The 25,895-nt window shown below is 43.5% G+C and overlaps 1 long non-coding RNA gene across 1 annotated transcript; it reads right to left on the bottom strand.

Annotated features, from left to right (window-relative positions):
* Positions 1–1,018: 1,018 nt before the first annotated feature.
* On the bottom strand, positions 1,019–24,431 carry LOC126534058 (uncharacterized). Its single transcript, XR_011895752.1, has 5 exons — positions 24,256–24,431; positions 22,765–22,901; positions 14,885–14,952; positions 2,374–2,457; positions 1,019–1,226 (listed from the first exon to the last, which is right to left on the bottom strand). It is a non-coding gene; the product is annotated as an uncharacterized lncRNA (long non-coding RNA).
* Positions 24,432–25,895: the final 1,464 nt, after the last annotated feature.

Here is a 25,895-nt window from a genome sequence, read left to right as displayed (position 1 = left end):
GGCGATATATCTAATTTTCAATGAGTTGCGTGCATGGTCTGTTGGCCATGCTTTGACTGATAAGTCGGAAAATACTGCAAGCGTGTTATATGGCAATACAAGCATGCAAGTTAGCTTAGCGAAATGATTATTATGCGGCTCGGTACATTACTTGTAAGTTCGCCAAAATTTTCTACTCTATTTACCTTACCATAAAGTGGCATACCGATAATTGTTACAACTTGTTCCTGATCACCAGGTTTATTTATCGCAAAGGATACGTCCCTCGCTGAACTGAACGTTTAGCGGATAATAAACTTTTTCTTAGCCCAGCACATTATTGTTGTTTAGTGTGTCGCGTGTCACTCATTGTAATGAGTCATGTGATTTTGCTATAACATTTTATTTCCTAACATCATAGGCAAAACCTTCTCAAATAGTCGTTAAGGACTTGCCCATAAAAATCAGCAGTAAAGGAGATTAGACTACAGCAGCTCTATGGCTCACTTGAACAACAAGAGGATTTGCACACAACGGCAAATCCAGAGCATTATCAGATAGTATCGCAGAAGGCAAATATTGTGCCTTTAGCTGCCAAAGTTAATCAACAATTCGCATAGGTGGCTGAATGGGCCTGTTGGCAATGTTACACCTTCGGTTAGCAGAGAAACGGTCTCTAAAACCGAAGATATAATAAATAACTTTATCTAAGAAAATGGGGCTCACGAAAAAAGCTATCTTTTTCAAAATTTTATGTATCTGGCTTTGCTTGTTTTTATCACCTTCGATGGACGTGATATCATATGGCAGTTGAATTATAAGCTATTAGAAAACTGCATTAACTCTTCTGCTCCTTTATTTTAATGGATATCGGAGCTGGTCATGCAGACACGGCCAGCTTTTCGTCACTTTCCTCCTATGATACATTTTTTTTTGTTGAAATAAACCACACCAATCTCTGCAATTTTTGTGCCATTGGAGAGAATTTAATTTAATACTGATGCCCTTTTATTTTTACGTCTGCTTCGGCACATCCCTCGACTCTCACAGAAAAATCTCTTTTTGAAATCTTTAGCGACCATAACAAGGCGATGTTCGACAGCCTGGTTCAAGTATCCTCTGGCAATCAGCTGTATAAACTCGATGTCCTTGGCTATGATACTCGTCAAATTTCTTTAAGCAGCCACAGTCAGGACCAGTCAAAATGGACGAATTGCGAACACGGAGTTCGACATATTCAGTGTTATCTGCAATGAAAAGAAATCCAGAGGTCAGAAAGTTGTTTATGCAGCGAAGTATATTGATATTAAAAAAGGAGGGAACGCTAGACACAATATATTTTATTTAGTTCTTAGGAGGAAATGCGTGGAAGCATCTTCACCACTGCATTTAGAATAAACATTTGCCTAAAATCAGATTGCAAGGGCAACAAAGGTATATAACGCATTAGTAAAATTGGGAATGGCAATTTAGGAAAATAACTTTACTTTCACAATTACTATTTTGCGAGTGTTCTTTCATAATTTATTTGTGAACCAGTGGTGTCTTGCTCTTGGTAGGGTGCACGAATAGAGTTCGAGAATTGCCATTTATAAAATTACCTTAGAGATAATTTTTTTATTATCGTGTTTTCTAAATTATACATCGTTCCTGTTTCCCTCAAATGTGTCGCAATGTGAAGGGTAAGTCCAGTGTTGACTTAACAAGTTGCTAAACTTCGGTATGCTTCGCACTGTTTACGCAAGCGTCACATAGTGATCATAACAAGGCGGTTAGAACAAGAATTGTTAAATTTAAACTTGCCCTCCCTTGGACCTAACTGTCCCGTCTCTGGGAATAATTCGTTTTGGGCAAACATACTGCGTGGGAGCATCAAATAAAGGTGACTTGCACTTGTAGCAGGAAATTGACAACGCCACTTGAAGTCCCGAATTAGGAGTAATAAAACCAAGCTTAACAACCTTTTTCCAAAACGTTCTGTCTAGTGCGAAGAAACTCTTTTGGGTTCTTGGAAGCGCCACTGCCCAATAAAACGAACTAGGAGAGCTTAAATCAGGACTCATCAAAATATTCTTGTTGAAATATCCCTAAGGAGACAGGGGGCAAGGTATGCCCAGCTTATTCATCAAAAACAATTTGTCTTGCATTTTTAAAATAGTTGGCAGGGGTTACTCGTTAGTATTGTTCCATTATCAATTCGAAAACTGAGAGCGAACCAGAGATGATGGCTTTAGGAATCGTACACGAAGACTTTTACAGACTTGCATCGCAGCGTTTCGAGGCTCGGAGGGCTAAATACATATGGACATCGGAAGTTCGGGAAGTAGTCATTACGAAAACGCAATATATCCCCTCCCTGTATTTAACAAAACTCTACTGAAGCAATATACGTACATGGGCAGTTTAGGCGAACCGAGACCACTGCACAGCTACGGGTATAGGCCATGTAGACGAGTTGCTCCCGTTGACACCTGTTATCTGAAAGGAAATGGAGAAATTTATATTGGTATTTCTTTTTTAGGAAGCAGATACACATTCGGACTAGAAGGAACATTTCATGCTTATCGTAAAACTTCTCACTAAGTGTGTAGAAACGTCAAGGATGAATACTTTGCTTGTGTAAAGCGGGCCGCTTTTTCAAAAACTTGCTTATGACTTTCAATTTGATCATTTCATATGTTGGCCACTGTTTAAGTCGGGCGTTGCGTAGTGCTCATTGCTAGGAAAAGCAAGACAATTGGTCAACTTCTGTGTAAGTTCAGACTCAGTACAAGTTACAGAGCCCCCAGGGTCTCCAGCCTCTGCCACACAAGTGATGAGAGGGGTAACGGCCTGTTCGTTACTGTCTCCACTCGAGAAGGCTTACTTTGAACGGAGCTGACAGAAGCAGCGAATAAGGCGTACTTGTCACGGTGAATTTTTTTTTTTTTAAAGAGCAGTGAGGGGGGGAGGAGGGCCTTATTAGAACTAAGTCGGCAGTTTCAGTTATGCAGGAAAGGAGAGCATTGATATTATTTAAATTTCAAGACGCGATACAAAAGAGTGGAAATCTTTACTCTCCCTAAATTCCTAATAATGCAGCCACAGAACATTCACCAAAGCATATTATCTATAAATATTCCTTTCAAAGATCAGGAACATGGTTGTTCAATCTTCGTTGTGTTTCTTGCGCACGTTTGCTGTGGTTCGCATAACGAGTGATCGCGTATGGTAGAATTTCTCTGCTATATTTGTTGCTACGATAATGGAGGTACATTATTCTCCAGTGTTCTCGAGTCCCTCCAGTTTTCTCTCAAGGTTCGTGTTTTAATGTTTTCAGTGACGGTTCGCGTACCATGTGGTGCATGGAAACTTTGTCTTGGTACTGTTTTATTCGCCACTATTATCAGTTTCTATGATGCAGAAAAAAAATTTGATTATGGCAGTAAACACCGTATACCCCAGCTAGATGTACTATATACAGCATTACGTCTTGTATTATTCGGGAAATGTAGGTTCTGCTATGAGCCGGTACTTTATTTCGTATTCGTGCTTCATAAGGCTATTTACAGCGCGTTGAAGGTGTTTTTAATGCAGGGAAGAGCAGCGCTGTTGCATTGTCGCCACTGAAGGGAGTCTACAGCCTGCAGTGCGAATTGCCGGATAACAGCTGCTCTCCCATTTGTCTACACCGAACGCGTCACTCTCCTGCTTCGTTTCAATGCCTTCTGAGCTGAACCTATCCACTCATATTAGGCAATATGTCAGAGATCATGTGTTAGTCACTCGAATAACCACACATGTCAACTACAAAGGCGTCAGTTAATAAAGGTACATGTCTACACATGCGCGTCCGCGAAAGTCGCGGCTTGATATAGAACGGCAACGCACAATTGGCGCACCATTATGTTTGTCAATATGAAATAAGTCGCAGAATGTGTCCATTCACAGATTATTCCTCTCCAATAGGTTATTTTACTACTTCTGAAAATTTCCCTCACTCATGTATCCATGATCAATGGGGCGGAGGATTGTGAAATCCGTGCATGGTATCTAAGATTTTGGAAAGATTTGTTTGCTCTTATCAGCTGTGGCAGTCGGTGTACGCATATAGTACCACAGTGAATCTTGATGAGGTTGGTGGCTGTTAAACCCTAGTCACGCACACCACGTATCTCGAAACGCTAGAAGTCTCGAATTTATAACAAATGACTGAAAGCATCGGTTATAACACATGTCTGCTACATATAGATGCGTGCTCTATGTAGACAAGTAGCCGACGATGAGGATATGTGTTTTAACAGACTCGATGTAGTTGGACTGCGGAAATGGAGAGACAAAGAAGACTTCTTTGTTCTGGTAGTTTTAAAGCGAAAGCTTTACTTTTGCCGAGTTTTGCCGTCGCCAGCAATTGGACCTTCATTTGGCTGTAGCTGCACCGTAGCCTTCGCGGTGCATCACATGACTCGCCGCGCCGAGCTCCGCCGCCACCGCTAGCTTGACGCATGCAGTCTGCGCAGGTGGGTCGCCATCTGACCACGTGACTCACCGCGGGCCTGGCTAAGAGGAGTGCCGCGCTCACATAGTGACTGCGAACTTGGCCATGCATGTTAGCGAAACCGGGCTGCCTTCTGCGAGCGTTGCGCGTGAGCGGTAGGCTTTTGAGCCGTCGTCGACAAGCGGCGTCTGACCACCCCGCAGATATGGCCCGGCGAGTTGCTTCACTGGAGAGGGTCCGCAATGCAGCAGGTATCGCACTGTCGAGATCAATGTAGCTACCGCATTCGCACCCTGTCCGTTTACGCTTTGACGTTGCACATGCTCGCGGCGTCTCTTTGCATGTCTAAAGCTTGCGCTTGTTTGTTGCACAACAGGCATCACACCGTCGAACGATGCGTGTCTACCCAAGCCAAACCACAGTCATGTCTAGCCACCGACTCAGGCACAGCAGCCATAACGGGCTTAAGGATGATTGTATACCTAAGTCTAACAATTAAAGCTAAACCAAACATTAACCAAATGAAACCAAGACTTCACCAGGCTAAACAAAGCTTTCGCTTTGCATATCCCTGGTTATCTTCGCTAAGGCGCAGCCAATTTCTCTTGAACAAGCTGTTCCGCTATCTCCCTCACCGTGTAGTGTCTTGTACGCGTTGAACCACAACACTGGAGGAGGTGCGGGGTACAGAACCCTGCCTGATGTTCTGGACTCTTCGTGAGAGCTGTTCATCCAGCCGGTCTCCAATTACAACTCCTGTGCATCGCTTCGATCACCATTCGCTACACCTTTCTCTCAAGCTCCACCCCCTACAGGAACATTCACCCGGGCGCTGTCTACCTCTGCCAATGGGCACAGGCAGCACGCCACAGGTCCCATGAGTCCAGAAGACAGCTCTACTCACAGTCCGTCCTGGATAACCCTCCTGCAACCACTGGCTTCCGATAACTTTCATGGTGATTCACACAAAGACATTGATGACTGGTTTGACCAGTACGAACGTGTTACCAGCGTCAAAGGGCGGACTGCTCAACAAAAGTTCTCCCACGTGTATTTCGCCCTTAATGATACAACCGTGAGAACAACATAGGCGCATGCAATGATTTCCAGCGTCAGCTTATTGAAACATTTGCGAGTGTCGATCGACGGGACCGTGTGCCGCTACTGAGTGAGTTGTGTATCCAGACATGGACAAAACCGTAGGAATGCTTGCCGAGAACATGACGCACTTGTGTCGTAGAGGTGACCCTGACATGACTGAGAAAAAAAGCTGTCATGCCTATGTGTGACGTGACCGAAGAACTATTCGCCGGGCTTGTGCGCAATCCGTCAGGTACTGTGGCTAATTTTCTAATGGAAGACACTGGTGTTGAACGCGCACTCCATCTAAGATGGAGGCAGTACGATAGCTTGCCTACCAGCACTCTCACCAACGCTGCCGCAACGACCATTAGCAATGGCAGCTCCCTCCGTGACCTAATGTGGGAGATTCTTCGCGAAGAACTTCAGAGTCTCTTGACACCGGTAGTTAGCACACAAATGACGTATGTCGTTGAAGTCGTCCGTAATGAAATTAGGCAAGCGTTCTCTGCAGGCGATCCTGGTCACGATCACGAGCAGCCTCCCTTAACTTACGCTAGCGCTCCTCGGCGTCAAACCTCTCATACGCGCATGCGGTCACACCATGGGCTGTCGAGAGCCTCACCTTGGTCATCACCACCAGAGAAAACTTTGAGAAGTCCGCGCCTTGTGGCAATCCCGTACTACCAAGCTGCCGTCAGCTGCAATCTGGCCACCGCCACAAGACGAGGTTTATAGGCCACCGCAAATTCGAAAAGGGACGCATGGCGCGCTTTCGGTTTGTTATAACGGTGGAGGCATCGGCCATATTGCCCGCTTTTGCTGGTACCTTGACGCCTTATTCCGACCTCGTCAATTCTGGCCTGATGCTCGACGCAACTCTGACGTCTACATGCTACGCCGCAACGACACTCCTTTTCAATGTCCCCCGGTTACGCGCAACCTGGACGGTGACTCTCTGCCTAAAATTGGGCCGATGGTCACGCTCTCCGTCTCGTTGTTAGTCTGATCGAAAACCACGTAGTCATCCCACTTTGGTTATGTATCGTTGTTTCGGTGGCATGAGACGCACCGTTTGACTATAGAAGGAGTTTCAGACCAAGTAACTTCGTTGTTGTTTACTCATGGCATCTCGGTTGCACGAGGCATCGTAAATGTCACCGATGGGCGCACAAGCCTATTGATAAACTATTTTAGCACATATCAACGGCGCCCACCAAGCATCAAGGCTGTGGCCTACTTTGACCATGTCTTTGATGTACGCCCCTGCTTTTCAGTACTCGAGGAAGCGTCTGCACAAGACGCGGCACCTATGCTCGATGTAAGCACTTCTTTACTGCAACACGAGCGAGAACTTCTTGCGCTCCTGGCCGACTTCTACGACTGCTTTGCGCCGGCGTCTAGGGTCGGCCAGACGCCCAAAACCAAGTACTGAATAATCACAGCGGAACTGCTTATGGATACCCTGCTTTTGGGCCTCAAGTGTAAAACATGCTTAGTCTATCTCGGCGATGTCATAGTGTTTTCTGCAATATTTGAAAGCACCTTAAACGGCTTAAAGCGGATCGGCAGTCACTACGGTCTGCCTGCCTCACCATAAAGCCGGAGAAAAATTATTTTTTGTTTGAGGAGCTAGACTTTTTTGGCCATGTCAGTGACGCTGGTGTCCGCCCGCATCCTTACAATATGACCGCTGTCGCACGGTTCCCCGTACCCTCAGATAAAAAGGCTATGACGCAGTTTCTGGGCCTCTGACAATATTATCTTTATTGCTCGCATTGCGTCACCGTTAATTCGACTGACGCGGGATGACGTTGCTTTCATATGGGGCGACGAACATCAAGCTGCATTTACTGGTTTGCAGAACTATTAACAAACGCACCTTGTGCTTGCCCACTTTGAAGAGACATATACTACAATGCTCCAAACTGGTGGCCGCAATGTTGGTCTCGGAGCCTTGTATGTGGAGTGACAGGAGGATACAGGAAGAGCGATCACTTGCAAGGCGAATGCGTTGCCGCACAGAAGCTAACTACTCTACAAAAGAGGAGTGCCTCGCCGTCGCATACGCGGTTACGAAATTTCGCTCATAATTGTACAGTCGCCCCTTCAAAGTTATCAGCGACCATCATTCGCTCTGCTGGCTCACAAACATTCAAGATCCTACCGGGTGATTAGTACGCTGCAGCCGTAGACTGCAAGAGTTTGATATAATGGTCGTTTACAAGTCTGGAAAACGCCATACCGACGCGGACTGCCTGTCTCGGTCACCCGTAGTTTCGGCTCCTACTTGCGATGAAAAGGAGACAGCATTCCTCGGTATTGTCAACACGTGTACCAGCGCACAACAACAACGTGACGACCCTGTGCTCCTTGGCCTGAGTTATTTTCTGGACGGACAAACTCAGACCGCACATAAGGATTTCGCAAGAAGATTGTCATGAGTTTGGTTCAGGAAGAAAGTTCTATACCAAAGGAACTTCTCTTTGGGTGCATCCAGCTATTTGCTCGTCGTTCCCGCTCCTCTTCGTTGATGAGTACTGGATGCCTGTCACAACGAGAGCACTTCGGGCATCTTGGGTACACGTGAACGCTGAGCAGAATGAGAGAAAGATACCATCGCCAAGTACTGCCCATTGCCGTGGAACACCATGTTCGGACTTGCCTAGATCGTCAGCAGAGCAAGTCACCTCCAACGAAACCAGCCGGTTTGCTACAAGCCGTTCAAGTACTGGAAACTCGATTCGACCAGAACGGAATGGACCTCTTGGATCCACTTCCAACCTCTACTACATGTAACCGCTGGGTTATTGAAGCAACTATCTTACTCGCTACGCCGAAACAAGAACTATCCAGAAAGGCACAGCAGCAGAGGTGGCACGATTTTTCATTGACAATGTTGTCCTGAGACGTTGCGTACCTATCATCATAATAACAGATTTGGGTACTGCATTCACACCGCCGCTTTTAGATCACGTCCTGGTGTTTATTGGCATGACCCATCGAAAGCCAACATCCTATCATCCACAAAAAAATGGTCTAACAGAGCACCTGAACAAAAACTCGGAGATGCTTTGAATGTATGTGAATAAAGAGCACAAATATTGGGACGAGATTCTGCCTTATGTCACGTTTGCTTAGAACACGGCTAAATTTGAAAGTACACGGATGACTCCATACAGCCTTGTTCACAGACGGAAAGTAAGGACCATGCTCGAAGCCATGCTACCAGACAAACCTGACGACAGTGACACGGATGCTGATGGATTTACGCAACATGCAGAACAAGCCAGGCAGCTCGCAAGTGTGCGAATACACCTTTAGCAAGAGTACGATACAGGTCGCTATAATGTCCATTATAGACGAATTATTTACAAACCTGGCGACAGGGTATGGGTCTGGACGCCTGTACGGAAACAGGGACCATCTGAGAAGCTCATCGGGTGGTATTTCGGACCCTATAAAGAGTTGCGATGGCTAAGTGACGTCACATACAAGGTCATGTCGCAGTTCAACGCGAACAAGAGACAAGAATACGTTGCGCAAGACAGCGCAACAGCCTTTTCAAAAATCACCTGAACAAAGAAGTCTTCCTCATCTCTCCATTCCCCCTATCCCACTAGGCAGAGTCCGTTAAAGCACGCATGTGCATATAGAGCACGCGTCAATATATGTCTTGTCATAACGTGCCAATCGACTCTGGTACTCATGAGCTTGATGACGTTTTTGAAGCAATGTTTTTTTTTTAATTACTGAAGATGGAAAAGTGGCACTATGGATGGAGATGAAACAATACGTTAGCAAAAGGGACAGTACCTGAAGTACGGAAGATATTATTCTGCCCATGCCCAAGCACGGTGCTGTTGTAAAGTATAAGTGCCATGCAATGTGTGTTGAGCCGACACCAATTGAACACCGTCGCCTTATTTATGCCATTCATACTTGCAACTAGCGGGTATGCGCATTACTACCCTCATTAACTGTACAATTGCTTAAAATAGGTAATGCATCGTTGAAGGATGCAATGCGAATTTTCGGCGAATCATACAACTGCGTGACTAACCTCTCTTTGTGGGACTTCTGTGCTTGAAGTATGAGCTTTCATCAATGCTTTTGTCCTCTTAAAGTTATTTAATGGCTAATCTGAAGTAATGCGTTGTTTTTCACGAATATTCTCAAAATTTACTTTCCAATATTGGTAATCATAGAGGTATACAATGCAGCGACAAACTTTCTTCCGGATTAGCTCGAAATATTTGCTTTGCAGTGTGATAAACTCTTGTTCGCCAGTGTGGTTATACCCCTGTACCATCCTTACTAAACTATATACCACTCAATGCCTAGTAAAAATATCCCCCGGCTTTAAAGTAGGGGCACCTGCAGTGCGGTTCTATATGTCCTTAAGTTATTTTGGCGCGTTCGGCGCTATCATGAACCTTATGGCAGGGGAAACGACCACGTAGACAGGGCACTCTGAGGCCTTTACCTGCCAAGATATACAGATCCGACCATCATACATGTGTATGACCTGAATAAACAACGGCAATGTTGGCGAGACAGAAAGCTGCGCAAGTTGGTATGCATTTGGGGTGGTGAAATAGCAGAAATTAAACACACGCACGTGGACACAGCCCAATGATTAGGTGAGGGGAGGAAATTTAACATGTTGGAGGCATAACTTAGAATAAGCTAATGGAAGATGAGTATGTCTTTGTCCTATTGTGGGTGTAATTATTGACTGATTATGATGATGCGGGTTGTGGCGGTGGGCGCGTGCGGACACCAGTAGCGATTATTATCACTGTTGCTACCGTCGTTCATTTCATTCTCGTGCTTGCAGCTCAGTTTTTCGAGCTATTCCTTAAAGAACTGATACATATGGCAACGCTCAAATTAACAACAACGTTGTATGGGTAATCATTTTCATGATATTCAAATGAATGGTTCTATCCAACACTTGATGTTTAGTTGAAGCGGCAAAACGATTATATCTTGAACAAGAAATCTTACAAGCCGGCAATAACAGCAAATTGAAATGGAACATCGTCAACTCCTTTCTAAACAGGAATTCTAAACCAGAACAGCTATCAAAAATTATTTAGAATAAGTCTGAGTATAACTCCTCTATCCAAATAGCCAACGCCTTCAGCTCCTATTTTTTTGATAATGACACAACGTCTCCTTCACAAGTAACTCAACTTAATCGCCTTCCTCACTCATTTTTTTCTTTTCCCCACAACGCCAGAAGAAATATATAACGTTATATGTCACCTAAAACCCACCAGTGCTGGAACAGATGAAGTTCTACCTGATACCATTAAAATGATTGCCCACCTAATTTTTCATATGTCTTGTATTACTAATTCGATATTCAAGACTGGTGTCTTTCCTAACGAGCTTAAGCGCGGTAAAGTCATTCCAGTTCTAAAAGAAAGGTGACAGCACATGAATAGATAACTACCACCCTATTTGTATTTTACCTTTTTTGCGGGAAAGTTCTGGAGAAATTAATCGCCTTGCGTCTAACCAAATATGTCACTATATTTAACATTCTTTCTTCATGCAAATTTGGCTTTCGTAATGGATACTCCACCGATTTGGCACTCATACATCTAACTGACAATTTAAAAAAATAATTGACGATGGTCTATTGGCAGGTTCAGTTTTCATTGATCTAACAAAGGCATTCGACTGCTTAAATCATATTATCCTTTATGCTAAGCTTGAGGCTATCGGTGTTCGTGGTCCTGCGCTCTCACTATTAACAAGTTACTTATCAAACAAAATTCAAATAGTGCCTGTGTCTAATGTCTATTCCAGAGAACAAACCACTAACATTGGCATCCCTCAAGGGGCCATCTTAGTACCACTACTGTTTTTTTATTTATATCAATGACCTACCTAACTGTTTGTCGTCTACTAAGTGCATTCTGTACGCTGATGATACTACCATATTTGTCTCTGATAAAACATGTCACTTCTTATTAACATGCTAAATACTGGTCTAGAAAATGTTTATGCTGGTGTAATGCTAACCTATTATCTATTAATGCCACCAAGGCTACATTTGTTGTATTTTCCTCACATCAACAACATTCGGCATCCTCCCCTTCTTTAACTTTAGGCTCACACTCTATCTCTCCCACTCCATGCTCATGTTTTCTTGGGATTTCTCTTGACTGCAGCTTGAAATATAAAGATCACATTTCTCACACCAAAAAGAGAATAGCATACGGTATTCGCGTTCTAATTAAAACTCGTCCCTACTTTACACATAATACCTTAATCCCGCTATACCACTCATTCATTCACTCTCATATTAACTAGGACATAATATGCTGGGGTAACAATTATAACACTCACTTGGCATCCCTCGAGGTAATCCAGAACCAATCCATAAGAATTATTACAAGCAGTTCACGCTTTGCAAAAGAAAAATCCCTACTACATAAAAACCACATCCTAACTATTTCAGAACTCACCAAATATATTCTAGAAATTTTATTCTACAAATATATGTCTAATGAACTACCATCAATGTGCTTCTCACCTTGTGACCTGATAGCTCATAGTCACACTAGATTTGCACTCAATAATAATTTCCGTCTACCCAAAGTGCGAACTAACTATGGTAAACAGACTGCTGAATTTTCCTCGATATCGCTTTAGAATACTTTACCCCCTATAATCAAAAAGGCAGAAGAATTATGCCAATTTAAAAGAGAACTAAAATCATTCGTAATGAATACTCACAGAAATTGTCGATGTTTTTATTAAATTTTATTCTATTATTTATATTGTCATGCTGTTAACAAGCGTTCTTCTTACTCATATGCTATAAACATGTTTTGATACTACCCTTAGCTCTCATCTCTACTATTGTTGCTTCAAACATTGCATAATATCATAAGTGTCTTTAAAAGGAGGTCCCGATACAGTATTTGACTATGGGACCTCCTTATGTATACTACGCACATGTGATTATCTGTATTTTTACTAATAAATAAATTATGAAATATTGAAAAATAGCTCCCACGAATGAAAGTGCAATACTGGTGCTTTGAAAAGGATCAAATGCATTGTACTCAATGTTGTTCTAAACACTTATATGGCTTGGTGTTGAGATAAACATCAATTGCTCTTTCAGTGGTGCCCATCAGCTCAGTCTTCTAGAATACAGCCACCGTAGATGTATCCGCCACGTAATTTTGTGGTGGAGTGGCCAGTGGCTGCTGCTAGATCGGGAAACCCAGCGTTAGTTCGACTGCGAACTTTGCTGGTTTAATTTTGCCAGACACATGTATATACGCGCAAGGGATGCGATGACTATCACCGCGCTCTACGCCCAAAACTGCAGCAGAATTTATGTATAACGAAAGTATTGGCACAAGCTCTGTCGGAATAAGGCAGTGGCTGGGTTTTGAACTCCCCACTTCAATCACGCGAGGCGACGCAAGCATAATTCACCTGACTTTTCTAGACGTAGCGTCTACTCGCCGCTAGGCCCTTGTCGATTTTGTGAGTAGCCAGAACTGTGAACGCTTCGTAGTATCTCAGACTCTGTAACACCTGCTTCGCGAATGCCCTCTGTACAGTCGGCGTCACCCTTGCGTAACACGCGGGAACAGCAGCCTCCGGGGTGCTCAGGAGCTAGCCACAGTCCTCTTACGGTAGTTGCTTGGCCTAAGCGTGCCCGAAGCTACGCTAAGACGTCGCTGGCTACCTTTGGAACGCAATGGAGGCCGCAGTTCGAGCGCTCTACACAAGGGTGATGGCAACTGTACATGTCACAGAGGAAGAGACTATTTTCTACATTGAAAGGCATTGGATGGAAAACATTGTCGGACAGTATTATTTTGCCTACATTGTGTGACCGCACAGTAGGATCAACAGCTACAAAGACTCCCGTAGACCTCAAGGAGCACCTGACCTGACTCGTGACGTTGAAGATGTCACTGTGGTACGGGGTTATTGTAAAAGCGCATTCACTCGTCCCGTCCTCATGTTCGTCTGTAATTAGTTGACTTTTGCAATATTGCCCTTTTGTCATGTGCAGAGTGGAAGGTTAGAGCACACTAGCTCAGTCCCTGTGTCTTTGTTTTTCATTTTATAGTGTATTTATGCTCTTATACCTAACCCAGAGTTGATTCTTTCGTTTGACTCATCATACCCACTGCATGGCGGGTGTTTATAAAGCCGAGAGCGTGCAGGCTTTCAGTGATTCAATGCCAGAGTAGTGCGTTGCGTTGGGTTGGGCTGAACAGGGTGCTCAGGGTCATAGCAATATACCCGCAATTTCAGCACATTTATGCTTTCTGCAGGTTGTTCTTCTCTTGCAGTCATCGCGATTGATGAGTCCACCAGAAAAAGTAATACCTAAATGACGATTATGGGCGCCAGCGTAACTGATCGGCAATTGCAGCATTCTTATCTACTAATGCCCGATTTGCACTAGAGCATTTACATGTGCTACATGGAAAGGCCTACAAGTTTGATCCAATTCTCCCAATCCCGTGCGTTAACCTCTGAGGCCGACGTAGCAGCTCTGCTGCCAAGCTATCTGCGGCAATGAAACACGTTTACAGGCGCAGCGTACTCACTTAGCAGATATTCTAAACACGTCTGCATGTCACCGACGATGTTTTAAAGCGTCAATATTTGCCAACTATTTGAGCTGCAGATAAATATACACATCTGGTGAAGCGGCTCTGCACATGGCAGATTGCTCGCGGGCAAGGGAAAACTACAACGTAAAAGGTAGAATAGAGGACATGCAAAAACTCATACAACAGTTTATCTCGCGTAGCACGTAAAAAAACAGCTGCAGATCTGTAAATCCTTTGATTCAAATTTTGGCATTCCCATCTTACGACTAGGCCTGTAAAAGACCTCAACATTTGTTCTTCTAATTGCTCTTTGCTTCTTACCGTTATTGCAGAGTTTCTATCAGATATATTTGTATCCACTCACACATGTTTTCGGCATTCAGTTTTGTTAAGGAAAAAAAAATTTGATGAGTCCTTTCAGCCTCCAAAAATGATTTCTTTATTTTAGCCACCACACCCAAATGTTAAGTAACGTCTTTGTAGTTTTTCTTGGGATATATGTTAGTCTGCATAAGAAAAATGAGGCTGTGGTGGAAGGCACAGCACTACGCACGCACAAAAGCTGACATCCTCAGTAGATGTTGTATTGGGGCTTAATAAAATGAGTGTTTTGGTGCTGTAGATCCGATGCATGTCAAATGCCTTTCGGATCAGAAGCCTACACCTTTGCCAATTCGCATGTTGAAAATGTTCGAAAATTGACGTTATGGGATAATATAAAAATGCAATATGGTCTTCATACCTTGTCCGGTGATGAACATTGTGTCCTGTTGATTGTTAGGAATATTTCCGGAAAGATTGTTTCGATGCCTTTAGGAGAAATGAAGATTATTTTAGCAGCAATCATTGTTCGGCGAGTTAGCATGTATTGAAATAAAGGCGAGCTCGGAACTAGACAAAGGGGAAGCTGAGGCATAATGATATATGAGCTCAAGGCAAGTCCTTCAAATTGGAATAGGTAGCAGTAGACATCTAAAAATGTGCGGAAGATACCAACTTTAAAAATTATGGAAATAATAAACAACTAACGCTGCATTAAGAGAAATCTGCCATTATTTCTTGTTTTCTTTTTCTAAGAACAATCAAATGACCTAAATGCTTACAGAAAGATAGAAAAATAAAAGTAATCGAGATAGAGCCAGAAAAGATGTCCACAGCTTGGCGTCGGTCTTTTCCCCAAAGAAATTAATTTCATGAGGACAGCCACAGGCTAACAATGGTACAATCAGGAGGAGAGGTACCTTTGCTGAAATGCTGCATCCAGCTCACGGCTTCGCCTACTAATGACGATTAATCATGTATCGCGGACAGATTATCGTTTGGCGGAGGCATGGAAGGTAGCCTGTAATGATGACCAGCAGCGCAACAAAATATTGGAAAAAGTGTGTATCAATTGCATTTAGCAGTACCTAAAAGAGGCATTTAGGATTCGGAGGTAACAATGAAGCTTGCGAATACAGCATACCCTGCTCTGGAAGCGGGCGTCCAAGAACATATCAGCGCTGGCTTTAGAATCTATTTGAAATCTCCCATGCCAATTGAAGCACTGGCTTAGAGGAATTGAAACTGCAATGAATCCAAGGGCGCGCGGAGTTGTTAAGTACCTGTCATTGTTTATACGGAGAAGTTTGTATCTTTTCGTTTTTGAGGCCGCTTCCAGTGGTTTGTTGTCCAACTGCAATTTTTACCATAAAATTGAAATGAATAGAGGGTAGTGCGTTGCGTCTCCCTTTTGTAATATATGATTTTGCTTTCTGTGACAGGCATAACGCTAGTAATCTAAACAAGGCTCATTGTCTCAATTTATTTTATTGTGAAGTTTCTTACACCTCTTCGCCGAGAAAAGCGAAGCCTTCAGAGCAGGAGCAGTAATAAACGAGTCTGGAATAAAGGTTGACACTCGTTTCTGTTCCATGAGCCTCGAACTCGAATCTACAATGAAGTCCTCGAATGACCGAACACAACACCCGTGTCCATCGCATTGTCTTCATCGACAGTACAACCAGGAATTTATTCACCTTAGCCTTTTCTGGGTGCCTGAAAGTATGTTTAGTAGAAGCTGAATGATTCTTCCGCTTACACCGCATCACAATTCAACATGGTAGTTTTCTCTGTCTCTCCTATTCTCTCTCTCTGACTGCATTGTCTCTGTCTACTTTATTCGGATTGATGCTGAAAGTGTACGACACCTTTTCCAATCCACGTGTGACTAATGAGGGCGGCACACTAATGGCAACCCTCGTGTGGATTTCGATCCGCGAGTGTTGCTGGGTCTTGTAACAAGAACATCTGCAAATATCGTTTTCTGCTTGAGACTCGGTGACCACTACTTTTAGTGAATAACAAGCACGTTTATGAGGCGAAATACAACGTGCCATCAGTAGCTCCAGCGGGAACATTTCTGAGATGCTGTCTGTCGGAATTGAACGAAAGCAAAAAGAAAAGAAAACAATATTTTTGACCAGAGCGAAAGTGTAACCGAAAGGGTAAGTATTTATTTATGTATTTATTTATGTATTTCCGGTGAAACCGAAATAATTGTATCGGTTTTCACTGTAAGGGTAAAGTCGGCAATTCGAAATAACCGACATCAATCAACGTTAGAATAAGCGCTTATGTCAGGGGTTCGCATAAACACGTATCTCGGGCAGAGATAGTGCGAGTGCTAGCCAGTCGAGTGCTCCACTTATGTAAGTCCGCCGCCCGGTGCCACAGCAGATCCGCATCATAGCAAAACCTAAGGTTTGCACGCTGATGAGCCAATTGTTTCGTTTTGTATGGGCACAACGCTTCGTTACCGATGTTTTACCTTTACTTTAAGCTCACTTAGGTTTGTTTTATTGAAACAGTGGTCTCGCATTTCAACGAACACACGCGGTGACACGCTGCTTTTACCAAGCTTAGTGCCCTGAGTCAAGGCAGTGATTAATAAAAATAAATGCTAGTTTTGTATCTTTACTCTCGTTCGAAAATATTTCCGTTCAACGAAAGCCGTTATGAAACATTAGGAGTTATAATTCTCTCGTTCCGGAACAGAACCGGAAAGGAACGTTTTTCAGTGGAACAAAACTAAATGGAAACAAAAAAAAACATTTCGTTCCGACACCCTGCTTACAATCGACTACGGATATCACAGCAGATGATCTTCACCACAACGTGAGACGTCGTGTCGGCTTTTATGCCCACAATAAAAAAAAAATAGGGAAAGTGCCGGACAATTGCCGCCAACCCAACTGTTACATCGGTGGCATTCCTGACAATCTTTTTGTTTCGCCACACTGCGCACCCACTCTCCTTCCTTATGTAGCGAGATCACGACACTGAAACAATCACGAAAAGCCCTCGGGAACCCGTCAGTGCCTTGTTACCACATGCCTGTCCTACTGGCGGCTTCTGCTGCTTGTGCTTCGGTTCAAACAAGGAATCTTACACTCTCACACCCTTGACCACTATTAATTTCTGCGCCCCGACTGTTAAATCATACAACGCCCCTCTCTATTTTGTTCATACTATCAGCGGTACGGCTCTACCGCACAGTCCTTCACACGGACATGCACCTGGTCGGAAAACAAGGACGGGGGCGACTGACAGTGGCAAGCGGTTCTTCTAACACAAAAGCTTCCCAGTGTTACAAAACCGACATCAACAGCAAATTTAAATTTCTTGTGAATAGTGGCGCCGAGATCCCTGTCCTGCCAGAAAATTTTGTTGGCCGTACATTTCACATGTCTGTCATCTTTAAGGGGTGAATGGTATGAGCAACATTGTCTGTGGTCGCAGATCGCAGCTCGGGAAGTTCGGTCTGCGCCGCATATTATGCCGACATTTCCCCGTCGCCAACGTCGACCAAGGTATAGTCTGAGCAGTCTTGTCTGCTCATCTGGTTGAGCTAGCCAGACAAATAAACCTTGACTCTATAATCAAGTCAGATGCACTGCTCGTTGCGGGCGTACGAGTACCCTTTCCATAGTCGCACTGGGATTTGCTTTCGAAGTTTCCCTCGATTACAGATGCACATGACTAGAGTAAGCTCGTGAAGCTCCACCTATTCAATGGTATTGGCACCAACGGCAAACCGACCAATGTCACACCACAGTATGCCTTCTCGCTCCTAGAAAGCTCCACTTGCGCTGCGGGAATTCCGATGCGTGGTTGACGTCGGCGATGGTCTCGCAGCATCCAGCCGCTAGCAACTCACCTTACACGTACTTCCCAAAAAGTATTTTACGCTGAGCATGCTTGGATACCGGTCATTTTTTTAAGTGAGCACGGCTTGCTCATCAACACAGAGCAATGTAAAAATGGAGTTTCTTGCTATAAGTGGTTGTGTTGTTTAGTTGACGCCAGCGGCAGCTGTTTTTATCTTTTTAAGAAAACAGACATCACTGCATTACCATAGTACAATTTGTTGTGCCAAATACGCTTCCCTTTCAGTTGTCAAGGGGGCCCTCTCTCGGCCGTGTTTGTTCTTGTAGCTGGGGAACAGGGCGTGCTCACGGGCGTCATGTTATATACTTTGTCATCGTGGTGCCATCGGCGCTTTAAGTCGGCAGTTCCTCCGCGGCCTCTGATAAGCACTGGCCTTTTTCTCAACATAGCTGATATAAGCGTGGCAATGGCACCGCTTGTTCGAGGCTGTACTTCATCCCGTCAACAATATTCTTTTTCCGGCAAAGCAAGGACACGATGACGGGATGTGTGTTACCGAAGAGCGATCAGCACAGCGAGAGAACGCTCGCCCCGCGCGCAGCGAGAGGAGTAGGGAAGCAAGCGGGGCGCGAAAGGTTCGCCTACACCCTCTTTCAGTGATTGCGTGCAGCACTGTGAAAATAACAAGCTTTTTGAACCAATCAGGCGAGCGAACGCATCCTTAATATGTACTTCCACACCGTGACGCCTGCTAGCGGGGAGCGCTGCAGTAGAGGCGGAGATAGCATCTCCGACTCTTCTGCTGCAGCGTACTAGAAGGAGCAGTGTGTTCAGGGAGAGTACAGTGGCTGAAGGTCCCCTTGTAGGCGTCACCAGGTGGGGCCACTCTCCCATGGGCTGTATATAAGCCGCCGGGTTTCCCTTGGCAAGGTCTGCAACGACGGCTCGTGGCGCCGGTTACACTTAAGGCATTTTTTATCCAAGGTGTTCGCATACACCGAGATGGAGTATTGTGAGAGGGGCTCTAAGAAAAGGCTAGACATATTGAAAACAGAGAGAGCCAACTGGTCACATAAAATTAGGCAGCATGAAATCAAGTGGTATAGAATAATTAGTTGTTGAAGCCACAATTGTTGCTGATACATGATTAGGCTGCAGAAAATCAACAACTGTGGAAATGCATATACATTCTTACGATTACGCGTCACATACTGCTTCATATAGAGCTTCGTATACAGGTATCAATCGAACAACACATGTACATTCTGCAAAGAGACCAGCTACTTAATTTTTAAGAGCCTCAGAACCAACACTCAATTGGACATAGGAAAAGTTAAACTAGCATAGTTATTATTTACCTAGTTTTCCCAATTATTTAGGTAATATGAGTGTTGCAAAAGAACAGCGCATGTAGTTTTAATATTTAATTAGTTAGTCAATGACTTTATTAATGAACCAATTAAAATTAAAATAAATTTTGGGGTTTTACGTGCCAAAACCACTTTCTGATTATAAGGCACGCCGTAGTGGACGGCTCCGGAAATTTTGACCACCTGGGGTTCTTTACCGTGCACCTAAATCTAACTACACGGGTGTTTTCGCATTTCGGCCGGATCGAAAAAGGTAACCTGAGGACGTCTACCTTTTTTGACGACGGAGGAGATTATCAATCATCCGTTCAAACGTAGCAGGAGCATTGGATCGACCAAGTGGCATTACACTAATTTCATAGAAGCCGTCTGGAGTTACAAAGGTTGTTTTGGGGATATCGGCTGGTGCCATGGGCACTTGCCAGTAGCCCGAACGTAAGTCGAGTGAGGAAAGGTACTCCGCGCTTTGCAAAGAATAGAGGGCGTCGTCAACGCACGGCAAAGGATATACGTCTCTGCGCGTTATCTTCGTAAGACGGCGATATTCCACGCAAAACTGGATGGACCGATCCTTTTTCTACACAAGGATTAGAAGAGACGGCAAGGAACTGTTATAAGGTCGAACTATCCCGCGCTGAAGCATATCGTTGACTTGGTCTTTAATATCACGGCGCTCATTGGGCGACACGCAATAAAGTCGCATGCTCTGCGAGCTTGGTCGACCGTATCAATCTCGTCTTACACTGTTGATGTGCGGCCCAAAGTGGTCTGTTGGCAATCCAATGTAGAGTACTTGCGAAGCAGGATGGTACAGGTACAGGCTAACAGTCATATCTCATCATTCAAGCTAGTTCACGTAGGAGTCCCGCAGGTAACGGTTTTGCGTCAACTTTTATTTTTGATGTTTATTAATGACCTATCCACTGTTCTTGCTAATACCAGGTGCATACATTACGCTGATGACACGACCAGGTTTACATCAAGTAAAAAAGTTGCCACACTCCAATCAAACTTAACACCGACTTAAACAATAATACTTTGTGGTCCCAAAATAATTATCTGCACATTCATCCCAATAAAACTACAGCTATGTTTTTCCATTTTCCCCCTCACTTCGTACGATCTTAGTATTTTGCTTATATTAATAGCTATCCTTCGTATAGCGTGTCATCATGGGCCAATAGGTATTCTGCGCAAATTTAACTGCTGCAACGACTTCAGAACCAAAATTATAGAATAATCACTTTCAGCCCATTTGACTTGTCCTACAGGTGACTGTTTCAAAATCTAAACCTTCTTTCGTTAGGAGAATTGAGAGAGAGAGAAGTTTAATGATACGAAATGCAGAGAGGTCAGCGTGAGGTATATTCCTGCAGCCAGCTACTTGGAGTTGAGAAACGGGAAGAGGGAAAGCAAGAGGGATGAAAGAGACACATGATGGGTGACGATGACGGAAGAAGGATGGTGTAAAACGTATGGCAAGCAATTTGGCATGCTCAAAGCCTACAGTCCAGGCCCGTACTTTTTAAAAAGTTCACTAACATCTGGATGACCTTGAAACTCGATTGAGCGTCTGGCCAACGGCCTAAAATAACGTTCTCCGACAATGGTGGGCTGTCCAGACGCCTAAATTCGTTGTTCGACTTTTGACGCTCTTCCACGTAATTAGGGCAGTCAAAAAGCACATGGCATACAGTCTCATTCACATTGCACAACTCACAGTCTGGAGACTCAGTGCGTCGCATGAGGTGCACGTATCCGCGCGTAAACGCTACCCCTAGCATTAGTCTGTGCCGAAGACTGGCGCAGCTGCGTTGAATTTTCGGAGGTAGCCTAAATTTCATGGTAGGGTCCAATCTCTGGAGTCATCTATTGCGATTATCCGGATGGTCCCAGTGCTTTTCCGTCGATTTTCGAATTACACCGGAGAGGAGGCAGTTGGCGTCCGCTCTTGAAAAATGAATTGCAAGCAGTCATCCTGGTTCTTCGAGTGCTTTCTTCGCTTCGGCATCAGCCAGTTAGTTGCCGTGTATACCACAGTGACTGGGACTCCATTTAAATCTTGTGTGGTAGCCGTTTTCTTGCGCTAAAGTGTATAGCTCGGCAGTTTGAAGAGCCAACACTATGTAAGCGCTTTCTTTCGACACCACTCTAAGTAGTCGAAGAACCTATTTTCGTCACTGAAGACTGTCCATACATGAGCAGGCTGTCGAGAGGTATATTGAACGGGTTCTCTTTTTGCCACTTGTTCCGTAGTTACGATAATTATTTTGTATGAGACTATCCATAATTGCATTTGTAGGCCCATCACACACGAGATCTTGAGTGAATGTATTGATCCTTAACATATTACTAACAACAACATGGCCCGCTTTTTCCTGCACCTTCTTTTACCTGACGTAAGGACGAATTACAGCAATAGTCCTCTTCTTTGGCATAGCAATACGAAATTAATTAGCTTTCGAAGTAAAATCATAACACAACGTTCCAACATTCTGCGTTCGCTCCACGAAATATTTTATTCAGGAATTCACTCATTCTAATTTCTTAATTAACTATTAGTACCTACGTCATTTTGAGAAGTATACTTTTGTTTGAGTATAAGTAATTATTATTACTGATAATGAAGCGAGTTTGGTCTCTCATGTTGGGATGATTATTCTTGGTATTATTCTTTCTTATTCAACTTATTCACACGCTGCCCATTATTTTCTGTTTTCTTTTTTAATGTTTAGCTTTGCCATTACCTTGTTTATCCTATGTCCTGCTATTGACAATAAGCTTACCTAATTATTATTATTATTATTATTGTTCACATCACCTACTTTTTTGCTGTTTTTGTATAACAACCCTATTTATGTGATCAGAGGAGGTCCCCCTGGCAGTTTTTTCAAAGCTCTGGGACCTATCGCTGCAGTACTATTGCCGTGTAACTCCAACATACCTGTTGGAATAAACTTGACTTCTTTCAAGCGAAACCGTCCGTACTAAACAACACATACAGTCAAATATCAATGTTATGTTTGCTCAAGATTTCGATCGACCTTATATGCTAAGTATCTAAGTTCTTATTCTATATTATTGTTGGAAAGGTGAGGCTTACGTTATGTGGCGTTCTATATAAAGCCGTCTCAAAAGAACTCTTGTCCAGGTACATTGCTGAATCACGTCAACTTTGCAGACAGGAGACATAGTTGCTGTCGAATTAAACGTCCATATAGGCTCACTTGTATTCAGAAACTGTAAGAATGCGAATATTAGCACAATGATAATGTCCACATTTATCTTGAATGAACCTGATATAGCTCCTGGCATGCTAAAACATGCAGTAATATGCCACTACAGATTCTTGTTTCAGCAGCGCACTTTGCTTGATAGTTTGCCAGGTTGATTACCTCATAAGTACTAAAGCTAAGCCCAAATAAATTTAATGAATAAGATGGGAGGAAAAAGTGCAAATTTAGTGCTTGAGTGGGCCTCTATAATGTGTGCTTATACGAAAATGCCAGGGGCGGATCATCATCATCATCAGCCTGGCTACAATCACTGCAGGGCAAAGGCCTCTCCCATACTTCTCCAACTACCCCGGTCATGTGCTAATTGTGGCCAGGTTGTGCCTGCAAACTTCTTAATCTCATCCGCCCACCTAACTTTCTGCCACCCCCTCAGTCCAGTCCGTAACCCTTAATCACCATCGGTTATCTTCCCTCCTCATTACATGCCCTGCCCATGTCCATTTCTTTTTCTTGATTTCAACTAAGATGTCATTAGGTCGCGTTTCTTCCCTCACTCCAATCTGCTCTCTTCTTTTCCCCCTTAACACTACACCCATCATTCCTCTTTCCGTAGCTCGTTGTGTCGTCCTCAATTTAAGTAGAACTCTTTTCGTAAGCCTCCAGGTTTCTGCCCTGTAGGTGAGTACTGTAAGACACAGGTGCTGCACACTTTCCTCTTGAGGGATAATGGCGACCTGCTGAGCATGTCCTGAGGATGGCTGCCGAACGCACCTCAGCCCATCATATTCTTCTGATTATTTCAGTCTCATGATCCGGATCCGAGGTCACTATCTGCTGTGAGTAGATGTATTCCCGTACCACTTCCAGTGCCTCGCTACCTATTGTAAACTGCTGTTCTCTTCCGAGACTGTTAAAGATTACTTTGGTTTTCTGTAGATTATATTTAGACCCACCCTTCGACTTTGCCTGTCCAGGTCAGTGAGCATGCATTGCAATTGGTCCCCTCAGTTACTAAGCAAGGCAATATAATCAGCAAATCGCTAGTTACTAAGGTATTCTCCAATAACACTTGTACTCTTGGGTGGATAAATGCACCTAATTTCGTATTACTGAAAGGCAGGCGTGCAAATAAACTCAAAATAAGAAATAACAATGTCCTGTAACAACATTATCGGGATCATTGTCGACGCTCTTGGGACTGGCTGTGAAAAAAATGTAGGGACACAACCTAATGCTACGGTCGAAGAACGGTATTTGTGAGGCAGGTTCATTAAATATGTTTTCATTTCAACAAGAACGCGATTCACTTTATTTCGACAAATGTTCTCTCGGTATATACTGTAGAAAGAAAAACTTACCTCTGCGATATACAACGTGTCTCGTGGACCTCCTCCTACACATTCACCTTGAGAGTAGTGAACTCTTGATGCTATGGCTGTGAGCAGAACAGCTACACAAAACAGGTTTCCTACCATAGCTTAACTTCTGCATGCAAGAACCTTTGCTAAGATCAGCATCTGTTGCACTGTGTACAAGGAAACCTATATAATATCCGAATCGCAACTGTTAGAATGGTATTTTTGTGAAAATGTTAACCTCTTTGTTGAAGTAACAATGAACGAGATTGCGTAGCAGTGTATCTTTAGAATCATGACACACGGTTCCGCAGTGTCACTTTCCCAACCGCATAAAGTCGGTGCCATTTTAGAAAGAAAAGCCAATTTTAGCATCAGTAGGCCCCTTGGATACGCCATGTACGCTCCCTCTATACGTTCAATTTTGTTACATATACAATGACGTGTACCCTGTGAATCATGCATGGACCTCTGTCCTGTACTTTACACTGGAATTATCTAGTCTCTTTAAACTTACGTAAAATTTCTTTCACGTGTTTCATCATTTCTCTGCATATGTTACTAACTTTATCGAGACAAAATGTTCATACATCAGGCGTTTTTACAATTCATGTGGAAAGCGGTAATAAAGAAGGGGATTAGCTGTAGTAGGACTATCAGTAGAAGCCACTGTGGCTTGTTTTCTTGGGAATAGCCATAGTAAGACTACCAGTAGTAGCATTTGTGATTCAATTGCCACGCAACAGCTCTTCAGAAGATAACGTTGCCGCTACAGCTGCTTTGACATCAGAACACGGTTGTTAGATTTGAAACCGTATGAGCTGAATACTTGACTCTAAAACCACGTTTTTTATTAGTTTTGTGAAGCAAAAATAGTTTTTCGGTGTTGTAAGAAAAGAAAGCGAGGCGTTCTTTGCCACCTGATATAATTATCTTTCGTTGTTTTATTTCGCAGTGGGAGCACAACGCCATTACATGCAGGAAATGGAAATTACGCACATAGTAGACATAAAGTTTTGTGCTAACATGAGCGAAAATATTTGTCGGATGGTTGGGTGTGCCCTACGATGAGAAAAGAACCACACCACAGGAACAATCTAGTAGCCTGAAGTGCCTTTTGCCACTTAAAAAATTAACATGCGAAGCGTTTTGCTCCTGCATACATGTATATATATGTATATGTATGTATGTATATGTATATATGTATGTATACTGTGTATATATGTACATGACCCGCTGACATAAGCTTTCTGTACCAGCTTGTTGTTAAGAATATTAGAGGCGGTTGTCGACTGGTCGGTTATCAAATGGTTCCCGTTTTTTAAAGGAACCTAAAACGCATGTCTCGAAACGCATAGTAAAGACTCTGTAGTTACATGTGGCAGCTTTGACGTGGAGAAGGGTGAGTAAATGGCAGAATAAAAAACAAAAGTATTTGGTATTCCTGTTTTTACCACTTTCAAACCAAACGCGGAAGAGTGGATGTGCCGATGAAAAAAAATGTTCATAACACGCATCTCTACCATATTCTGCAACCGTGTGTTTAATTATAATGAACGATTGTGCCAGAAGAAAACTACATCTTATTTATCGCGTTCCCTTGAATTGCGTAGGACAGCATGAAAAGCGCCGTAACTTCGCTG

This window comes from Dermacentor andersoni, chromosome 7, assembly GCF_023375885.2.
Source record: "Dermacentor andersoni chromosome 7, qqDerAnde1_hic_scaffold, whole genome shotgun sequence".
Taxonomy (NCBI): domain Eukaryota; kingdom Metazoa; phylum Arthropoda; class Arachnida; order Ixodida; family Ixodidae; genus Dermacentor; species Dermacentor andersoni.
This window is presented reverse-complemented; position numbering and strand designations above follow the sequence as displayed.